Raw genomic sequence first — 14,948 nt, forward strand, 5'->3', positions numbered from 1 at the left:
GGATTGTCTTTTGATTGATGAAAATGTTTACCACTGCAAAAGTTATTGTTTGTAAAAAATGATTTTATAGAGTAGAATTTTCAGACCAAAATGTGGGTCATTTTCACATAAATTTTATTATATTTCTATGGACCCAAAGACATTCTAAGACAAATGGTATAAAGTTAAAAATTTTATTTTGAATATTTATGAAATGAGAGAAAAAATTCAATTCAAAGCCCAATGTAGTCAGACAATGGTTGTAGTGGCAGGTAGTATTTCCATTAACTGAAGAGCAGACGTGTACTTGATTCACCATTCTGACCCCATGAAAACAGCACAGTGATAATGGTCCAGAATCAGGACTGAGTATGATTCCTGTCAAGTTCCTATTTCAAGGCAGTGTAAACACAGCTTTTGAAGGCTTTGTTGGGTTCCATTATAGAAATACAAGTTTTGATTAAGACTTGGCTTGCTCGGCCTAATTTACATTTGAAATAAACACATTAGAAATTAAAATTGATATCATTTACCTCAATTAAAATAATTTTAATGGAAGTTGGTAGTGTGCCATATAGCAAGCCATATAGATTCTTGACCTGTATCAGTTTATCGACATATAACACATTTCAATTACTGAATTAGAGACTTAATGGAATGACTGTTCATTGTCCAACATTTTACCCTCAATACAACAATATGACTATACTGTCATTTACACTATTTATCTTCCTACAATTTAGAATTTAGAGTACCTCATTATTGTAAGTGTAAAAATAAAAACCCAAGTACTAATGATCAGAGCTGCATTGCAAAACCTAAAATAGCAATTAATTAGTAGCAGCTAATTAATGATCTTTCTATATAATGAGGAAATACAGAGTTGTTTATGATAAAAGTCTATTTTAATTAGTCTGCCATTCCACAAAATAATGTTTTTTCCTCGTTCACTGTCCCAGCTTTAAGGTTTTCGGAGTAAGGTCACTATATTAAATGATTTGAAAGAACCATACACTAGTGGAATATCAGTTTCACAAAAACTAAAATAGCTTGCCAATCTGCAATCATACAACCTAAATTTTTTGTTGAGTAAGCTAATCAAAGCTTTATTACACGCCAAGATTAGCTTTATTCCCTCCATAATTTAAATTAATAAAATATGTTATGATTTAGTTACATTGGAAATTATATGCATCTGTTCTATACAGAAACATAAAAACATGTTGGATTTACAATGTCATTCCTTGGGCTGGGGTAAGCTTAATATCTGTTTTGGACTGTTAAACCAAAGAGTCTGTGTTATTGTTAATTGACTGAGGATAAAGAGATTAGGGTGATTGAAGAGTAACAAGTTACTATTCAATATAAGGCACTGGCACAGGGTTAAAGTTATGTTTACAATAATTGTGATGCTAATATGCAATGAACTAAATCAAAGAAGATCATAACGGTTATCCTATAAATCTTCTTGGACCTAATAAAGAAATTCATAATACTTATAATCTACATTTACGGAAATAACATTATTGAGACAATTGTCTGTGGAAAGTACAGAATCATAAAAACTCTGACTGCTTCAAATTTTTTGGAATAATGAGGATAAAGGTAAAATTTAAATGGTATAAGGAACAGGATAACGGTTATTAGTAACATCCATTTGTTGGATCAAAATTAGGGTCCATGACCGGCACAAGTACCCTTGGTATTGAACACATGATGTTGACAATCTATGTTATAAGCTGATTATAAGGATAATCTAGATGTTCTGTGTTTTTAATGTTGACTTAATGCTACATGAGGACATCAATATGTACTAAAGATTACAATATGACTTAAGATTTCTTGTGGTTACGTTAAGTTTGATAAGGCTTTGTCTAATGGATGTTAAAGGGATTGGTGGGCCATTTTTTTGGACTGATAGTTCCTTAGTCACAGAAACTGGAATTATTTAGCTGAGCTAATCAGTAATAGTCTTCACAGCTCACCATTGATATTTGAGCCTTCAAATCCATGTATGTCTAGAATTATCTACGTTTAAACGACAACTCATCAATTTAAAATACTCTAAGATAGAAAATCTTTTTATTTACATTATTCAAATCAAAATCAACTCCGGAAAATGTCCCTTTAAGAAATTTGGGATATTGTATGACATTGGCATGAATTGTCAGTCCACTTTAAGGCTTGTGTTTACATTGGTTATAAGGTGATAAGGTCAAAATTTACCAGATCAAGATTTGAATAAAAATTTATCTAAAAGAAAAAAATCTTCTTATAATCAGTCATTAGATTCAACTAGTCCCTTTTGTAACTGTTGTATAATTGATTAGAAAATAAAGCCAAGTTAATGATAAAACAATACTGATGTAAAATGTGTGTTTATTTATCTACAATCAAAGATGAACTGAAGAAACCTTGACAAGAGACAAAAAAAAACCACTGCAACAATAAATATGAAGATTGTTAAATTTCAATTCATTCTTATTTAACTTCCTGTTTTGTTTCAAATCAATAATTGATGAATCATAAGAGGTTTGCTTTTATTCAAGATTTTTATGACCTTATTGATAGCTCATACAGAGACAGGAAAACAATATACATGGTCATGCATCCATTTAGTGAAAGCAGGATTCCTATAAAAACTGATCTTCACCCCGTCAAGCTATTACGAACTTTGTACTTATATTTTGATTCCAATAGTTCTTGTTTCATATTTACAGAAATTTACAAATAAAGCGATTTGATTGGATTGTACGATATCAAGTTCAGCCAATCAGAGTCCTTGATAGCACAAAGCCATAATGCTTACAGCTTTTTGTCACTGGCATACAATCCAACCAAATCGTTGCATTGCGTGTTACAAGAATAGTGGCTATTGCAGTCAAGGTATAAGAAAGAAGTTCATTCACTGACATTGTCAGGATGATGGTGGGGCCTAGTTGCAAATGTGAGATGTGAAAGGCAAAAAAAAGCAAAAAGGTTTTTTCTTGGATATGAAAATCTCTCTGTAATTGTGATACGGGAAACAAACATTTAAGGACACAAACAATTCCAGTCTTGCCCTTGTCTTCAAAATATGTCCTGATTTTCAATTCTGAATTACTTATCTGGACCTTTATATGGCTTTTCTCCACTTGGTGTTATCTTATTTCAAATCTGTTCTCTTCTCTCTTTTCAGGGACTATCTTTCTTCTGGTGTTAAGGTATGTAGCCTTTCTCTATTTCTCGCTTTGAATCTCAAAGTTTTGTGTCAATCTATGAATGTCTTCTGTCGCTCTGAACTTTGCTTTGTAAATCTTTTATGAATTTCAATAGCTTCTTGAAATGAATTTATAGCACTGTGTGAGAAATAATGCTATCAGACATCGTATTGGAAAAACTAGACCAGTGGCCTTATTCTTGAAAACTTAACTGATTATTTTAGTGTCATCTGATTGGTCAATCACTAAAATCATTTTAAATTTAGTTTTATTGTCCAATCAGACTACCTTATTTCTTAAAATCTGGATTTTATTTAAGTTAAGTTTTATAGAATGAGGCCCTAGATTGTGATGTCTATACTATATTACCATTCAAGTTAAACAGTTCATGTGATGATGTAGCTCAAAAAATTTATCCCTTCCAGTTCCTCAGATGAAAATTTGGCTTTTGTCTTAGCTATATGACGAAAACACTCAAAGCTAGCGATAAAACATAAACACCACATTTTAATTCTGGCCTTAAACATGCCAATGTCTCATCCATGAAACGAATAGGGCAAAAAATATTGGGCTAGAGATAATGATATGATATTGTCAAGTTTTTCTGGAATCACAGCAACCACAGATATATCAAGTAAAAAAAACCCTGCAAATAGAAACTATATGTGCCCTAATACAGCAGGAGCTAAGAAAAAACTAGCTAAATTTTTCCCATTTTTCTAGATGTGAAATTTCATATATTTTCTTTCACTGCCATTCTATTGTGGATTTTTGTTATGTCATTTCATAGACTTCATGTTCATAATTCCACACTGTTAGCGTGTTTCAAACTACATTGGAAGGATAGTGTACCTAATTCAAGATCATGTTTAGTAAATTGATGAAAAAAGTGGTTGGGCAGCTTTAGATGATTAACATTTATTTCTGTTACCAGGATTTCATTTTCTAAAATTTTGTGCACAAAACACATGCATGAAAGAGAAGAAATGGCTGGTAAAAGATAATAAGAGTGATAATTGTGGTCTGATATTTTTTATTTTTGATAGAGTTATCTCCCTTGCAACACTTCAATTAAGAAACATAAGAATCAGACCAGGGCTTAGTTAAGTTTTTTAGATATCAAAATTTTAGTTTCTTATCTGCATGTGGCTTTATGATTATTGCTACAGTTTTTTCCGATTTTATTGGAACTTAATGAACATTTTCATATAGAGAAAAGAAACTTGAGGTGAAATAAAGAAACATTATTTCTGCACACCAAATATTATTTAGTTTTCTATATGATAAACTTCATGACATAAAACTTAATTTCATTTCATATCCAAAGGAATTGAGAACAAACTGCATAATCAGATTGTATTTGGTTGCAAAATTTATCCGAATCTGTTTGAAAATTCTGAGAAAAATGAAAAGTTGCTATTGTTTGTACTTGATCTTTATTTCATATTAGGGTCTGATCAAAATAAAAAAAAATGAGCAATCCACATTATTTCATAAGGTGGTATAGGTTGTAATGAAAACAATATGATTCTAGCTAGTATAGTTTCTATAACTATTAATTTTACCTAAGAAAGATAATAAACTGGTCTTGTTTATTTCTGCTGAAGATGAGCAGGGGTGCACAATAAAAGCTTTTTTTCTACAAGCTTATCTGATATCTGACAACAGACAAGTATCCATTCACTTAACCTATTTAAGTATATGGAAAGTTGAAAAGTGAATTTTTTCTCAAACTTATTTGATGATAGTAATGGACTGGTGCTGTTGATATAAAAAAAAAAAATTTTCTAATAAACATTATTACTGTAAACCTACTATGATTTCAAAAGAATTCAGATATTTATGTGACTCTTGTTAAAGTTATATTTTTGAAATAAGGTCAACTGATTATGAAATTCAGATGTAAAAATCAGTTTTCAGGTGTGAAGAATGTGACATTTGTGTGTAAATGAGTTTGTAATTAGTGAAAGGTAACAAATTACCTATTGTAAAGGTATATTCTATTGTTAAGCTGTATTTATAGCCAGAATCTATTAGTTGTCATTAAAAATATACTGGATTGAAGTAGACCTAAGGGAGTTGTGATCTGTCATCAGATTGATATTATAGTCTATTTTCAAATAGCTATTGATTCCTCTTCTCTCCTCTTCTCTTGTTGTTAAAATCTGTTTTTTCTTCCATTGCCAACTATTCAATATTTGAACAATGCATAACAATAGGTTAAGCTAAACAAAAGCCATTGTAGAAAACGCCAGGAAATTACTTGGACCATCATCTATTGTTCCTAGATAATGAATGTAACCATGGAAAATAGCTTATCCAATACATACACCACTCTCTCTACAGTAATAGGCAACTTCTATCAATTATTGACCTATTGATAATCTGCTTCAAATATCGTGCACATGAATATTGCATTGATAAACTTTTACTCCTGCAGAAACACACTTCCTGTTGCTACATTTCAATTAGTTGTTAATGAATGATTGAATTTTATCGCTGATTAATTATTAAAATACTTCTTTATTTATTCTGCTGAGAGTATATTTCTATTAATATAACATATATATATCTCATCAGTTTGTATGACTTTGGTAGAAGTGAAACACGCCAAGTTCAGATTTTATTAACAATTTATCACACCAAATTTTAGTTTTGGTTAATCAAGTTAAATTTTGACTCGCATTTCTTACAAATTCTGTAGCAAGGAAAATGTACCAGTAATAAACCTTCAAATATTCAATTTGATTTGATTCACAGATCATCAAAGGAAACATTGGATCACAAAAGTGGTCAGTAGTGTGATACCTCTTAAATGCAATATGTTTATGTATCAAAATTACATCTCTTCATGAGAAAATTTGGTTGCATTTTTTTGCTTATAGTCATAATAACTTTTCATATTTGTTTAATATTTGGTGTTCTTTTTGAGGCATTGAATAGTTCATTTGCAATATTTTCTAAGGAACATTTGAACATTGAATGATGTTGGATTTAAAAAATTTGATTGTTATAGATGAAATATATGATTTTGCATTTTTTTGCCTGGCTTAAAGGCTTAAACATGTGACAGTTAAAAGTACATTTATAATGTGTCAAATAAGATTATTGTTACTTTTTATGGGTAATTCTATAAATCCTGCAAATTCTCTGGAACGGCTCCAAGATATTGAGAAATTTCAGTAGCAGATTGATCGATTCCAGCACATATATAATCATGTTAGTCTGAAATTGCCATGAATTTTGAGAACTATTTTTATTGGCTATGAATAGTGTTGAAATATGGAAAATAACTGGTGCAAACATATTATCTAATCTGAAATAAACCTGATTCAAGACTTCCATATTACAGAATTTTACTCATTCATTTACAATTTTCATTCATTCAGTTCTTTTCTTCCTTCTTACTTTGTTTATTCATTCATTCAATTCATCCTCCTTACTATATTCATTCATTAGTTCATTCATTTTATCCATACTTTGATTATTCATTCATTTCATCCTTCTTACTTTGTTTATCATTCATCCATTCAATTCATCCGTCTTACTTTATTCATTTATTCATTCATTTTATCCTTACTTTGATTATTCATTCATTCATTTCATCCTTCTTACTTTGTTTATCATTCATCCATTCAATTCATCCGTCTTACTTTATTCATTTATTCATTCATTTTATCCTTACTTTGATTATTCATTCATTCATTTCATCCTTCTTACTTTGTTTATCATTCATTCATTCAATTCATCCTCCTTACTATATTCATTCATTAATTCATTCATTTTATCCTTACTTTGATTATTCATTCATTCATTTCATCCTTCTTACTTTGTTTATCATTAATCCTTTCAATTCATCCGTCTTATTCATTTATTCATTCATTTTATCCTTACTTTGATTATTCATTCATTCATTCATTTCATCCTTCTTACTTTGTTTATCATTCATCCATTCAATTCATCTGTCTTATTCATTTATTCATTCATTTTATCCTTACTTTGATTATTCATTCATTCATTTCATCCTTCTTACTTTATTTATTCATTCATTCATTTATTTCATCCTTTTCTTACTTTGTTTATTCATTCATGTTTGGCTCTGATTTGGTTTATGACATTATATATCAAATGTATGGACAAATAAAGATATGTATTTGCAAAACTATTTCATAACCAAAATCTGACCAAATAAAAATATGATAATTTTAACTCCAGCAAAGTTGTAAAAACTGCTTTCAAAATAGGTCCTTTAGTACTAAACAATAGCATTTAATTTTTTCATGATGCAAATTTATTCTGTATTGCACAAATTTTATTCTACATATGGACTAATTGAAAAGAATCTAGCTCTATCTGTTTATAATTCATAAATTTGATTGCATTATTTTTTCACAGTTTTCATTAAACTTAATATCAATATCCATTATGAGAAAATATGTGAAATAATAACTGTAATTGTATATTTCTTAATATTCAAAATTTTCTACTTCATAATTTTGTTTTCAAAAAGAATATTTCTCAGTTGAAAAGGTTTTTTGCATCACTGAACTTACATTTATTCATTCATTCATTCATTTTTTCTATTCATTCATTCATCCATTAAGGCTATGAAATGTGAAAACGTTTCTTGCTCCGATGAGCTAACATTCATTCATTCATTCATTTTTCCTATTCATCCATTCATTTTAGAAAATGTGAAAAGGTTTCTTGCTCCAATGAGCTTACATTCATTCATTCATTCCTTTTCCCATTCATTAATTCATCCATTAAGGTAAGGAAATGTGAAAAGGAATTGTAAAGAAACAATAAAGCCATGTTTGAAATGAAAATGATGTACCTGCTGTTTGATCTAACAATACTAAAGGGTCAGGTGACCAGGTAGACTCTATACAACTATTGTCATGGGTGGCTGGTCCCAGCCCTCTTATCACATTGAATTAGTCTTCCCCCTGGGGCTACCCTTGCATTACACCATTCTCTCTTTATCCTTCAATCGTGTTCACATCTTCCACTTGTAGTGATCAGTAATTGTTGTGAGCTCCTGACTGTCAGCATCAGAAAACCTCAGTCCACCATAATCATCTAACTACCAACCATTTTACTAGCAGCAGACTCACAGTGCTATCATTTTCTCAATATTACTGATATATAGCAAGTCACATGACAGCCGTTTGTCTTTGTTTGTTTAGACGAGTTATATAGGAGAAGATATATTGTCAATATTTACTAGTGTTATTTATTTCTTTATGCCTGGACATTTCATTCAGACGACCCAAGTTTTTCATAGACCTACTCTACCTACAACAAGTGGTGAAAATTTATTAAGACAAGGGAGTGTTAGTGATTGAATCAACAGCCGGTAAACAGTGTGACTGGTTTCTTGTCGTAAAAGGGTCAATTGACACAGTGAATCTGAGTTGAGTGATAGAAAGCAGGGCAGAATCGTTTAACTGCCATCCTAATGCTACTTTAATCACTGACACACTATGTATGTATGTTGGAATCCTTATGCTCAACAACCCACTTACGTTTTACCGCCACAGCCCTCTCCGTTGACAACTCCAGTAGCGGCGACCACACCTACCCCTACCCCACAGGATCTATTTGTGTCTTTACCAGCACAACAACCTGTTGTCGCGCCTGTTACAGTCAGTCGGAAGGTAAGTACAAAATTTTCATTTATGTCATCCATGTGATTTAATTTTTTGTTTAGGGTATTTCGTGATCAGAAGCAGCTGTTAAAATTATAGTTAGGCTTATCTATGACTAGAAACTGTTCAATATTCATGTCTAGCCTATTTTTATATTCCATTGTTTTACAATGATAATGTCATATATAATGGCATTAAACATGAATTAGTTTTTACACTACTTGATATCTTGTTAAAATATTATAATGATTTAAGTTTTAGAAAGAGATTTCCTGTAATGAATATGAAAAAAGGGTGTCGATATATATAATTGAAATTCAAGTTGGCTTGTCTCTAACAAACATAAGTAATTAAAAAGTCATTATGATAAAAAAAAATAATTTTTGACCCCAATTTTGGATATAGCTTCATATGAGAGCTAGAAAATTTGTAAATTGCCTAAATTTGAAAAAATATCGATAATTTGAGTTTTGAGTCAAATAGAAGGACACCATATTTTCGTTGTATTGAGAGGTTATATTAATTAAAATATTTGTCATCTCTATGGTAAGGTTAATATAGTTATTATATACTATGATATGGATGAAGTATTTTATAACAATGGTTGTTTGTAGGTTATAAAACTTCTGAAATTTGGTGAACACAAAAAACCAATTGAATAGGGAGATGCTATGTTCGCCTTGTGTACCGGTTTATAATAGACCTACATTTTTTGTTAAGAGCATGTATTAAATTTCTCAGTGTTTAACAAGGGTGTCAACATAAGTAATATACAGAAGTTCTATTCAAATAATATGTGGTACATCTTCAATGAAGTATTTCATAATGCAGAATTATTTCTATTATATGTGATGAGTTATTTTATGCAATATTTACCGGGCATTATTGAATTCATATCTTTCTGTAATTTTATTTGAAATAAAAGTAGGATTGTCTATGATCACTTGACCTAAATTTTTGTGGATGAAAATCACTCTCCTTAGAAATTAATATCAAAATATGAAGTACTTTTAAAGTTGAAATATAGAAATTGGAAAAATATCATATAAAGCATAGGGGAATAGTGGAAAATATTTTGACTTCATTGATATCAAATTTTACAAAGTAAAGCCATATTTAAAATATGTTCTGGTTCAGGAATTTGTTAAATTGTTTTGTAGAGAAAAGAGTTTGTTATTGGAGATAAAGAAATCTGGTAAAATAACATAAATTATAATTCTTAGGCTTAAAATAAAGTCAAATTTTGAAAAGTGATATGATTGCTAAGTAGGAACTTGTTTGGTTTTGATAGAATGTTAAACACCAAAAAAATATACTGATTTTGTAATTTATTCAAAGTTTTTCAAGGGTGAAGCTCAAACAAATCTAATTAGCAGACCCTGTCACACTATCTTTTGACTGATTTTCTTAAGTATAATATTATGCAATCAGTTGTTGCTATTTATTTTAGAATCAATATGGTGTTATCGAAGACAGACATTTTCCAGCTTTATCTTCTCGTTATCTTTGATGCTTTCTACCAGTGTTCAATAGAATTTCAAAACTCAGAAACTTAACCTCTCTTAGCCTCATCAATAACAATTCAAGTCTCAAATCATCTTCACAAAGTCAAGCTATTACAATTTTCGTCTCATACCTTGACTGCAATAGCCACCTTTCTTGTATCATTGAACGCAGTAATTTGATTGGATTGTACACCAGAGTACAGCCAATCAGAGCCCTCGACAGAAAGACTTTATGAAAGTGATTACTGACTTTCTGTCCTGGTTTCTGATTGGCTGTATTAGCCAGCGTATAATCTACTTAAATCGCTCCATTTACAGACTTATAAGTTTATAAAGGTGCTCTTGTAGTCAAGGTATAAGACAATGTCTGTAATAGCTTGACATTGTGAAGATGGCCTCAAATATAGTATTAGATTCTGAACCATTAATTTTCATGCTCGGTCAACTAGTGGTTTTTGTTCATGAGAAACCTTGTGATAATAATTTATGGCCCATTTCTATTTATAAATGTCATTTATTAGTATATTATTAGTTGAATATAACCTTGCTTTCTGTTAATATTTTTGTCAGTTGTTTTATTGAATTTACCATGAATTTCTGTATTTCATTAATACTTCGTGCCCAGGCTACATATTCTTGAAACTATCTTAGCACTAGGATGTCTTAGAATCAATGTTAGAAGATAAGAACCTAGGACATCCTAATACTAAGATCGCTTCGAGAATATGTGCCCTAGACTGAGACTCTAGATTAATTCTAGAGACTGGGTACATTTTGTCCATTCTCTGTCATGATATAATCCATGTCTAAATTAACCCTTTCTTGCTCCCTGGGTAAATAATATCCAATGCAAAATTGATACAGTTAAATGTCCATCCATTAGGGTTAATTGTTGCATTTAAACATGGCTCAAGGTTTCAACTTTTGATCATTTGTTGTTGTGAATTTAGGTGCATTCTGTATGTTAAGTAAGAGATTCACATACAAGTGCCTGCCATGTACTTGATGCCCCTTGACCTATTTGGAGCTCCTTCACCCATGCATATTTAATCTTTTATTTGGGTATTTTATATGTAGTTACAGAAAAGATTATAATTGAAATATAGCTTTTAATATCTACTTTTTTGTCCTCGCTTCTTAATAGTGAACATCCTGTGCCAATGTTTTCTGTTATTTGGTAACTTGTTATCTTTCAACCATCGTAAATTCTTAAAGAAGTTTTCTAAAAAATGTTATGTAAGTCCCTTCGCGATTAGTGATGAATGTAGTGGAATTGCAGGAACCACAGACATCTGATTAGGAATGGTGCAAAATGATAATATCAATGTCTTGGATGCCAATTTCGAAAAACATCTTTTAATTACAATCCCTGTTATATCTTGTCAGTTTTTTTAATCCATGTTGTTTGACCTTTCATAATAGAGCAAAGCTTATTGTAATCTTTTTGGCGGCAGAAGTCTTTCAAAAATGGTCTGCCATTCTGTTTGACTTGAATATAAAGCAGATACAGCTGAGGTTCTTCAAACATATTGTGTCAATTTATTTGACATGAATTGGCAACTTAGAAGTAAGTCTGATGGTAATTGAGCTCTATTCTTGGTTCAAAAGGATAATAAGGTTGGAAAAGACATTTAAGAAACATTATTCAAGTTCTGATACAGTTGATGTTAACCTATGTGTTAAGTTGAGGATGAATCGTGCTAATTGGATTATACTGAGACCCTGACAAGTATTGTTCTGGAGCGGATTGTCTAGAGACTTAACTTTCAGTGTTCACAACTTCTTTTGAAATATTATGGAGATAGTCAAAGCTTAACCTTAAAGAGATGGTGTCATCTTTTTTGTTAAAAGTTCATCTTGTGTTGTTGATTCATTTATATACAAAATCTATCAGGACAGCTCACTTCAGCATCAACAAAATAAGCAGACATTTTGATCACAGGGACTTGAGTAAACAATTAGCATTCTATTCTGAAAAGCTTATTTAAATTTTATCACAAGTATCAAGAGTAAGAGTATTAATATCCATTTTATTTCGTCTATATTATGGTTCTAAAGTTCTGAACAAATTTGTAGAGAAACAGCTATATTTATAAAGATAACAACTTATGTTCACTGATAAGGATTCTTTCTACCTCTTGGCATTGATCTTTCCCGGATTATCTGTACCCATTTACAGCTGGGTTGACAGGAATTAAGTGAGAAAATGACTTATTCAAAGTCATCGTACTATCACACGCCGATCGAGAATTGAACCCACAGCCACCATTTGCTCAACGTAACCAAGCAAATGACGTCATGTACAGAACCAACACTCTTACCGACTGTGTAATAGAACCTCAGAAAATAAGCAAATTAATGCAGTATATTGGTTATCAATGACTTTGTTGGTGGGAACTGAACTCGTATTAAACAGCTGTTACCCTACTTTATTTAAATCAAACCGTGTCATACAAGTTATATTACAACCTTATAATAATACATGCATAGTAGAATCACAGAAAATTACTGTTTACCTGTGTTAAAGATATATACGAGGTGTTCCAAAAAAAACCATAACACTTTTCATTTCTGGATTATCTTTCACAAGATGTTTAATATCTCTATAATTGTGAGGTCCTAGTTTGGACTGAATAGAATCCTGAAAAGTATGATTGTTTTTTTAGACCACCTGATATTCTTTCTTAAAGAATTCCTGGATTTATAGTCTGTTTGTTTTGTAGAAATGTTTATATGTGTCATGTAGAAGCCAGACATTTTGAAAAATATATGAGATAATAAAATGCTTGCCATTTCTTATAAAAAAAATTGTTTCCGATAATTGCATTTCACAATTCAATTAAAAAACTATAGTCTTGTTTTGCTAAAAGATGTTAAGCTTGAAATATACTTTGAGAATAAATTGATATGAATTGTTAATATTAGTTCATTTTCGTTTTCCATTTTATGTAAGAATTCAAAGGAATTCCCACAAAAAGCTTACTGTATTTTATCGTACATGAACTGAATGCCTATATTGAAGTATTCCTTCAAGTGCTGTTTTATTCAGTTGAAATTCTCTTATTATGAACTGTTGTTGTATGACTGGTGTTAAACTCATCTCCCACCTGTTGGCTTTCATTAGAAACTCTTTGTGTCTAAATTAGAAAGATGGCTATTTATTCACTATAAAGGAAAGGTTTGATAAAGGTTTTGTATGTTAGTACTACAATAAATAATAATGGAGTCCAATGCTTTTGAACATACAAAATTTAGGAATAAATTGAAATTAGAATTTTCTAAGATTTTAGGCTAACTTCTGTTATGTTTGAGACTTTTCTTAATATAAGGTTTGAAGATTATTTTGATAATGACCTCATAAGAATTTGATAAAAGTCAATCTTCTTTAAGATAGTTCCAGTTTTAAGACAGTGGTCTCTTGTATTCTCCTAAGCCGGCTTATAAATAGAAATAATGAAAAGGGAAGTGATTGGATTCCTAAATTAAAGATTATGTTAAAGAAAGACTATAGTTGTGTTCCAACATGTCTTTAATTATCTTAGAATTAAGATTAATAGGCCTGATATATAGTTAATCCTAGATTAGGATAATGGACGTCTATTTTCTTCTTATCTCTTATATTTACCCTTTTATTAGAGTATATTGTCACCTTTCATTTTTATACACTAAACCTTACTGAATTATTATTCTGTAATTGGCAAGAAACTTTGAACAACCTTGAGGAGTTTTAGGATGAGATTTTTTATTATTTTTAAGCACAAAAAAGGGCTTGAAACACTTATTTTCTGTCTGAAATCATGACAACCTGAAGTGATGTTGCTGACATTGCATGCAAATTTTCGTATATTTTATTTTCTGTCTGCAATCGACAGGGGCCAAGTAATGCCCCCTGCCCCCCTAACTTTTTTCATAATTTTTTTTATCCTTGTGCATTTTGTGACCCCTACTCCCTCCTGCCCCCTTCCCCACCCCTGAACCTAATGATTCATATAGTTGCCTCTGGCAATGCTCACATCCTTATCAAAAAAGATTGAATTTAAGTGAAATGAAACTATATCTTGATAGTTTACTAGGCATTGCATTAAAGGGACACCACAGAAATATATCAATAATATGTTGTTTAATTTAAGGTAAGTAAACTTATATTGACCTTGTCTAACATTATGTTGAAATTCTCCTTAGAAGATATTTGTGGTTATAATTATGAATTATTTGTCATGGTGATATTAATATTGATTAACTAGTATTAGTTCCTATCAATATATTAAACATTTCTATTATTTTTTATGTGATCTCAACATGTCTTAAGACAGAGTATGTCAATAATTGTTCTTTGACATTCAACAAAAAGACATGCAAACATCCAAACATGGTCTTATTATTTTACTTCACATGCCGTCTTTATCGAATCACAGAATTCTGTTATTTGATTGGATTGTATGTCAGCGAATACAGTCAGTCATAGACCTCAACTGAGGAGGTATTCACTAGTGTACAATCCAATCAAATCTCTGCATTTAAAAACTTCCATGATGCAAGAAAGGTGGCTATTGCAGTCAAGGTATATGACAAATTATTGTAAAGATGATGAAATGCTGTCTTCAGCTTTATTT

This window comes from Lottia gigantea (genome assembly GCF_000327385.1).
Source record: "Lottia gigantea unplaced genomic scaffold LOTGIsca_35, whole genome shotgun sequence".
NCBI lineage: Eukaryota > Metazoa > Mollusca > Gastropoda > Lottiidae > Lottia > Lottia gigantea.